The sequence below is a fragment of the Dama dama genome, chromosome 1, assembly GCF_033118175.1.
Source record: "Dama dama isolate Ldn47 chromosome 1, ASM3311817v1, whole genome shotgun sequence".
Taxonomy (NCBI): domain Eukaryota; kingdom Metazoa; phylum Chordata; class Mammalia; order Artiodactyla; family Cervidae; genus Dama; species Dama dama.
In genome coordinates, this window is record NC_083681.1 from 29,332,371 (window position 1) to 29,340,679 (window position 8,309).

Sequence of the window (8,309 nt, forward strand, 5' to 3'; positions counted from 1 at the left end):
GACTTGTTTGTCTCAGCTTCAGGAAACGTACTGTCTCCTCCTTCCTGTTACATGCCTCATTGCCCCAGTCCCCACAGAGCCAAGGCCCATGCCTCTCCCCAGGTTCCCCCATTAGACTATGAGCTCCGTAGAAGGGAGGCACCTTCTAGGCATTCTCTGAATCTCCAACACTTTGCAGAGTGGCTGCTCAGTTAATGCCGATGACTGAAGGATCAGACGCTCAGCACCACTATCCTTTTAAGTCAAATCCAACCTAAGCTCAAAACAACTCGAGAATCTGTGTGGAATTTTAGAGGAATTTTTAAACTTTCTCAGTGCTCCCCTCCCCCCATTTCCTGCTGCCCACTCTCCAGGTCTCCATCAAATCCCAGTCACCAAAATACAACGATGAATCAGCTTCCCTGCATTGCCTTCGATCCTTAAGCACTTCCCAGACCTCCTGAGCTGTGCGCAGTCCCTCAGTCGTGTCCGACTCTGCGGGCGCATGGACTGTAGCCCGCCAGGCTCCTCTGCCCAAGGAATTTTCCAGGCAAGAATACTGGAGTGGGTTGCCATGGCCTCCTTCAGGAGGTCTTCCCAACACAGGGATTGAATCTGCACCTCTCGTATCTCCTGAATTAGTAAGAGGATTCTTCACCACTAGTGCCACCTGGGAAGCCCCCCCAGACCTCCAACGAGGTCAAATTCCTAGTTTTCAAACTCTACCAAAGGAACAGACGGACTAAGATGACACAGAGGCAAAAAGCATGTCCACTTTAGGTGTGTGTGGTGTGCACCTGGGGATGAGTGATAGGCGGGAGACAGCTTGGAGGGGCAAGTGGGCTTTCAACATGTCCTGGTGGGTGAGGACTTTCTCCCACATATGTTCAATTCACAGATGCTCACTGGGCTTCATGTCTGACACCATGACCCACCCTGTCTGGGGAAAAAAATGGACCTTGCCTTTGAAGAAGCAGGAGGGGGTGTGGGAAGTAGGCATGGACATAAGTAGCTAAGTACAGGCCCAGTGGGACTGTCCTCTAAGGGAAAAAGCAACAGAGTATTTCAGGGGTACCAGGAAAAGGAATGTTTGTCTGTTTACTAAGAAATGTGCAGACTCTGCAATTGCATGGACTGTAGCTTACCAGGCTCCTCTGTTCATGGAATTTTCTAGGCAAGAGTACTGGAGTGGGTTGCCATTTCCTTCTCCAGGGGATCTTCCCGACCGGTGGATCAAACCCAGGTCTCCCACGTTGCAGGCAGGCGCTTTACCCTCTGAGCTACCAGGGAAGCCCTTACTAAGAAATAGGAAAAGCTATCTTAAAGAATGAGCACTGGAGAGGGGCCTCAAAGGACACTGTAACAATAATGAGTGCTAAGTCTCTTCAGTTGTGTCCAACCCTCTGAGACCCTATGGACTACTGTAGCCCCAACCAGGCTCCTCTGTCCATTGGGTTCTCCCAGCAAGAATACTGGAGTGGGTAGCCATTTCCTTCTCCAAGGGATCTTCCTGACCCAGGTATCGAACCCTCATCTCTTATGTCTCCTACACTGGCAGATGGGTTCTTAACCACTAGCACCACCTGAGAAGTCCTAAAAAATTGAAAGAAATTATAATAATAATAACAATGTCATTATTATTATTATTATTATAGCAGTTAATATCTAGCAAGTGTGTTCTATATGCTAGGTACAAAGAAGCACTTGACATAACTTAGCCCTTCTCAATCCTCATGCCCATTTGACAGATAAGGAAACTGAGGCTTAGAAGAGTTAAGCAAGCTAGGGAGTGTCAGCAGCCAGATTAGACCCCAAGTCTGTGCGTCTCCAAAGGCGACCATCCCCTGCTCTGCAGGCCGAAGTAAGGGTTCATTCCTGCTAGGGCCTGAGCAGAGGCAGAGGGTAGGAAGTCCAAGGCTCGGGATGATCACATGGAGAAGGTGCCTGGATGATCACATGGAGAAGCTGCGGCTGGGACCCAGAGAGCTTTGAGGGCCAGTGCCAGGCACCTGTCCTCACCAACAGGCATGGAGAGGTTGGAATACTGGCCCACAGGATCAGTGGTAATTAAAAGCATGAGGGCTGAGAAAGTGGAAGGAGAGAGAGCCCGTCACCATGGTCTGGGTGAGAGACTGCAGCTGGGCGAGGTGAGAGGGTGCAGGGAACCCGTGAGCTCATGCCTGAGTGTCAGGTACCGGTATTATGTATGAGTGAGAAGGGGAGAGAGACTACAAGTGTGAGCCACACATGAGCGAGTGCGGGGGCCCTGCTTGTTGAAGAAGGAAGTTGGGGGGTCCTTCTGGGTGGGAGGTGGGGTGAGGTTAGCCAGGGAGAAAGGGAGGGACCGGGCAGAAGCGCTCAGAGGAATGAAACCATAATCTCAGAGGGCTCTGGGTCCTGGAAAGCCCGCAGGGCCTGGTGTAGGAGAGGGACTCAGTTAACAACTGTTAAAGGGATGTACGTGTGACCTTAAGATCTTGCTCTGGTCCCCTCCCGAGGACTGACTTTGCCCTCCAGCCACATGAGGGTCACTGTCATTCTAACTAGCTCCTCCCTCGTCCCTGGCCCCAAATCAGAGCTTCTGAGCTGCAGCAGCCACATTCCCACGGCTGCAGCCTGGTCCCCTGGGCCCCAGCGCCCCTCCTGAGCCTCCCGCTCCCCCGCGCGTCTTTGTAACAAGTGTGTTCCTGTGTGGGCTCCAGGCTGACTTCATACTTTCCCAGGTCAGAGTCTCCCCACCCCCCTTCCCATTCCAGGGCGGAGAAGATGCTGCCAAATGGGATCCAAGGTTTTGTCTCGGCCAGAGATATTCTGCTTCTCATCAGAGACAGACGGCCCTGACCAGCGCCTCCTGTCACGCTCTCCAGCTGCCCCAAGGCTGTCTGTCCAGAGGATTCATAGACCCAAGTGAATCTGGCCTCGTCCCTCCAGAGACCACATCTCCCAAGGCTCCACCAGGCCCCGGCTGTCATCCTGACAAAACAGACCAAGTGGACATGGTGTCCAGAAGGGGCCAGGGGCTGCAGCCTGGGAGAAAAGAACTCGGTCTCGGATTCTTGAGCATTTCCTGTCTCACAGGGTGAAAGGGGAGCGTTCTCAGGGATGACCAGAGACCAGCCCCTTTCCTGCTCTGCTCAGCTACAACCCTGTGTTATAAAATTATAAGCACAGTTTGGCACCTGGAGAGAAAAGGGATCTTTTTCAAGACTGTATAATCTACAAAAACTGGGAGTAAAACAAATGCCTTAGAAATCATGAAATCTGACCCCTCTACTGGCAGATGAGAAAACAGAGGTCTAAAATCTTGGAGGCTTTTAGGTTCCATCTGTGGTCAGGGAACTAAGATCCAGCATGCTGCGTGGTGCGGCCAAAAACTAAAAAAATAATAAAATCGTGGAGGCTTTCAGTTGCTGGAGATCAGTCTAAGCCATTCCTGACTATCACCAGAAACCCAGTTTGCATCTAAAAGGGATATCTGTGACATGAACGCACTTCCCCTTGGAGCACAGCCAGGACTACACCTGGGTCTGCACCCCCAGGCTCTCCTCCTTTATGCGGCAGGCAGGGGCGGAGCCTCTCATAACGTCTGCATCCTCAGGTGTTCAGGCAGAAGCTGGTGAGTGATTTGTTAGACAGTGAGTCCTGGGGGCTGCCTGGCACAGTCTGCCATCCAGATGGCTGCCAGCGAGGTCCGACGGGGCCAGGCTCTGACTTACGGGGATCTGATGCTCTGGCTTCCCTATGGCTTCGGGGGATTTCCAGGGTCTAGAGAACTGCTTCTGCTCCCTCCTCTCCTGGCCACATTCTTCAAGAAAAGAGAATGAAGCAGGCTCCCCATCCACTAGGGCACCCACACTTTGAAAGGGACCTGGTAGTCCCCAGATGATTGCTGGCAACAAAGGAAAAAAGGCAAGTGATGTGTGACAGGAAGTGTGGGGGGTCACAAATCCTGGCTGAAGAGTCAGAGGCCTCAGCCACAGTGGAGTGTGTGACCTCCGAGCCTCAGTTTTCCCATTTGCATAATGTCCCAACTGGATGTCCCCCTTCTGGCTCTGAGAAATCTAGGATTCTGAGGTCAGGGACTGTGTCTTCCTCATGATCCTGGCAATGAACACATAGTAGGTACTTAAAGCAATTCACTGAATAATTGAATGAAAGGGGGCCCAAGTCAGTCCAAAGATCACAAGGTGGCCAGAAAGGAGACCCTGGCCTCCAGAGTCTACCACCAGACCCGGAGAGAAGCTACATGTCTTGGGAAAGCTCTAGCAATCCAGGAGCCCTTGGCAAACTGGCTTCCTAACCAAGACACACAGATGTGCTTGGAGGAACCAAGGAGAAAGCAGGAAATTGTCCCTAGGGGATAGAGAGCAGCCTGGACACTCCTTCCCTGCCCACCATCACCCTACCATACTTTCTAAATACACCTGGCTCCTCTCTTGCCTGCTCCTCCTCCTCCCAACCCTCCTCCAGGCTTTGTCTCCTCTCCCTGCCCTCCCTGCTCTCCTAACACAGTCACACCTTTCCTCCTTTCTTGGAGGAGGCTCGGAGCCTCAGCTTGTCTTGGAGCTGCCTGATCCCTTGTTAGGCAGGAAGGCTCAGGGGCAGAACTGAGATTCCTAGGAGGGGCCAGGAGCCTCAGGCTTTCTTAGGGTCCAGCCAGGTAGGAAGCAGTGTGGAGAGATTTAAATTCTGGTCCATGCCCAGCCTCTTGCATCTAGCACGAAGGAGAGGGGCTCCGCTTTGAGGGAGTCTGGAAGTGCATCTCCCCCCATCTTCTGCAGAGCTCTCAGGGCAATGTTTCCTCTTAGCCTTTTTGAGCCTTCCCCTACACGCTCCTCCACAGAGCTGGATGAGGCAGGAAACCGCGCTCTCTCCTCCAGCTGGAGACCTGTTCAGAAGAAGTAGTGTGTGTGTGTGTGTGTGTGTGTGAAGGGAAGCAATGGTATATGTTATTGCTGGTCTGTGTGAAAACACACACAGTTCAATGACAGGTGTATGTGTAGCCTTGTGGGTTGTGTGCTGTGGTTTGATATATGCACAGTGTATTTGGTGTGTACATGGTGTACATGTGATATGATATATGTGTGTGCTGTGCGTTTATGCAGTGTGTGTGGCAAGTAGGTGTGTGTCTGAGTGTGAGGGTGGTGTGGCGAGCGTGCATGTTTGGGGTGTGTTTGTGATGTGTACTGTGTGTTGGGGGAGCTGGAGTTGGCTAGGGGCAACATCAGTGTGAGGTGGGAGCTAGCATTTCAGGGTCTCCTACCCAGAGAAGTCAGGGATAATCAGTATCTAGGCAACCATGTTGGGGGGAGGGGAGGAGATATGGAGGTGAGGAATGGGCAGAAAAGGAGGGAGGCTGAGAATTGAAAAGGGGTTTCCATGGCAACTACTGGGCAGGTCACGTGAAAAAGGCCAAGGCAGAAAGAGATACAGACATCAGCGCATACACACGATGAGGGCCCTGGGACCCCAGAGTGGGGGCCCTTCCACGGAAGACATGGCTGCCCACTGATCCATCTCCAAACCTGGAAATCTGGGCCTAGGCAGAGCACGTGATGCCAAGAAGACAAAGGAAGTGGAGACAGAGGCCACACTGGCGGGGAGAAGCCCTGGAAGCCACGACCCCTGAGGCTGGATGTGGGCAGCGGGGGGCCTGGCCAGGCCCATTCTCCAAGCATGCCTGCTCCCTGCTCCCACCCTCGGGTGCTTCTTCCACCAGCCACCACTTGTAAGTGACCAGAAGCAAGTGCCAGGAGCCCCTTCCAACTCAGCAAGGAAGCCCAAGAGACACAATGGGGAAGGCTGTGCCAGGGCCAGCCCTGCTGGGGAAAGAGGGCAGGGTACCAGGAAAGGAGGGGATGGGGGTGGGGGGACCAGGGCCCCCCTGGGAGAAGCCAGGACGGGTTAGACAAGAGGAGAGGAACACTGATGCAAACACTCTCATGAACCCATGCCCTGGAACGCCAATCCTTTTTTTACCTGCCCCTCCTCCCGGTGCCCAATGCCCAGCCCCAGCTCCCTGTCCCCCAAGCGCCAAATCAGCAAGTCCCATTTCGCATGGCTCTTGTGTGCACACTCACAGCCAGCCACCTCCCCCCGTCTTCACAACCGCACACTCAAGTGTCAACAGCTCCCAAGTAACAAAGGGAAAACTATCCCCCACCCGCCCTGGTATGAGGAGAGCAGCCCTTTCCCCCTCTCCCTAAACCACAGCCCCAAGCTCCGGGCAGCAGCAAACGCCTTGTCCGAACAGCTTCATCCCCACCGCCACGTCCAGTCTCCCCCCTCGACGGCCCCTCTTCTCTTCCGACGCCCACCTCCCCTTTGGGTTTCCATCTCCTACCGGGTCTCCGCTGCTCTAGCGGTGTGCCTGGCGAGAACCGCTCACACCCACCGAAACAAACCTACCCTGGCAGCATCCTGGCGCCGCACGATCGGTCCCCACCCCAGCCCCTCTCCCTCCTGGTTGGAGGAACCCAACTTCACCACCTCTGCAGCCGCTTACCTGCGCGGCGTGTGCCCTCCGAGACAATCCCAGGAGGATGAGTCGAGTCCGGAGGAGCCTGGGAGTGGCGAGGCTGGGGGAGGGCGGTGGGCGAGGCTTTCGCTGTTTTTCCCGCCTCCCCTGCTGGGAAGGGTGGGGGCGGGCTGGAGCGGCGGGTCCGGCTCGGGTGGGGAGTGGTGGGCGGGGGCTCGGCCGGGGCTGGGCTCCGGAAACCGCGGTGTCACCATCCGCCGGCCTCCGGGCAGCGTCGGCGCGCGGACCCCCTTCTCCTCGGCCGGCGCTGCCCGCCCCTCGAGCGCGCCGCCGCCGCTCCTGGGTGCGGGCGGGATTCAAAGGGCAGGCCGCTTGGAGAAGCAACAGGAGACAGCCGCCGCGGGGACGGGCCAGCGCGCGCGCATCCTCCGCCAGCTGTTGCTTTTTGGTTTTCCTCGGCTGAGGGTGGGCAGGGAGCAAGACAAACACGATGACAGAGCTAGGTCTCTCCGAAATAGTAAACTCGGGCGGGGTGGCGGGGGGGGGGGGGGGGGGGGGTGGGGGAGGGAAACGGGGAGGAGGGCGGGGAGGGGGACGGAAAAATACGAGAAAATAACCCAGCACCAGACACTGCAACCCACGTTCACTGGGAGGCTTGGCAGTTAAGGGGAAGGCGCACCTAAAGCATGAATGGCTGTGTCGTAGGCGCGCGCGCCGGCTCTGGCTGGAGATGTCATTTTCAGCGAGAGCCCGGTGGGCTGCTGGAGGCGGGGGGTCGCCGGAACCACAGATTTGCAGCCCAGATCCTCCTCATCGGGGCCCCTTGTCCTGCCCCTGCAGGGTCACAGTACTGCCCCCGTCCCCAGTCCACTTCTCAGGTCCAAATTCGAGAACCACAAACCTTAATGAGGAGATTTAACTCCTAGCTCGGCCACTCCGCCCGTGATGCGACCTTGAGCACAGCGCTGAAGGGCGCTCTGGAGCCTCAGTTTCCTTCCTCGTGAAATGGCAGTGAGAACACTGACCCCCAGGGCTGAGCCCGGGCGCAGAGTGGGCGCCTAGCGAGCAGGCAGCTGCTCTGAGGAGCAGGGCCTGTAGGAAGGGCTCCAGGCCAGGCGCTGGCAGAAACCGCGGATACAGCGAGGCTGGCCACTCGGTAGCCAGGAAGCCACGCTGCAGGCCATGAAGCTGCCCAGACGAGCCTGGAGGGGGACCGGGCAGGATGGAGCCGGGAATTCCTGGGAGAAGCTGTCCAAGCCGTAGAGGGGCCACAGGGGCTTCCTCACAGACCCTGTACCCTAGAACCACGGATACTGCCGGCCTTACCTCAACACTCCCAGCCCTGGCCCTCAGTTTTCTCATTTCTGACGTGAAGGAGAGGGACTCGATAATCCAGAACCACCTTCCAGATGGACCCTCTGTGACTGAATTATCTGGAGAAATGGTCCAGTCTCAAAACCCCAAGGCAGAAAATAAACATGGGTTCCAGAAGGCTTTGCCCAGATGTGGAAGCCATGAGTGGCTACTGAGAAAGAGTAGGAAATGCTCAAGAGGACAAGACGCCTCCATGAGCACCGGACCTTGGAGAGAGTGGACGCCTCACTCTGGCCCAGTCCCCAAAGTTCCTTGGGTGCCCATGAAAATCAAAGCTCTTTCATCAAAACCTGGCTCAGATCTCTCAGATCCGTGTGACTTTACACGCATTTGCCCCTGTCTGTTGCTCTACACATGAGCACTTGGTTCCAACTGCCCTTCTCCCTCTTCTTTTCGCTCTGCTCTGAGAGATGAAGCCACATCACTCACGAGGCCCGTGTCCTTCGCAGACACGCTTGAGTGCTGCCAGCTGCCACCT

General features: G+C 55.7%; 1 protein-coding gene across 1 annotated transcript in view; it reads right to left on the reverse strand.

Annotated features, from left to right (window-relative positions):
- FXYD6 (FXYD domain containing ion transport regulator 6) overlaps window positions 1-6,642 on the reverse strand; it is a 33,139-nt gene extending 26,497 nt beyond the window's left edge. The window contains exon 1 of the mRNA XM_061145113.1: window positions 6,485-6,642. The gene's annotated coding sequence lies outside the window, so the exon portion shown is untranslated. The remainder of the gene's footprint in view (window positions 1-6,484) is intronic.
- Window positions 6,643-8,309: the final 1,667 nt, after the last annotated feature.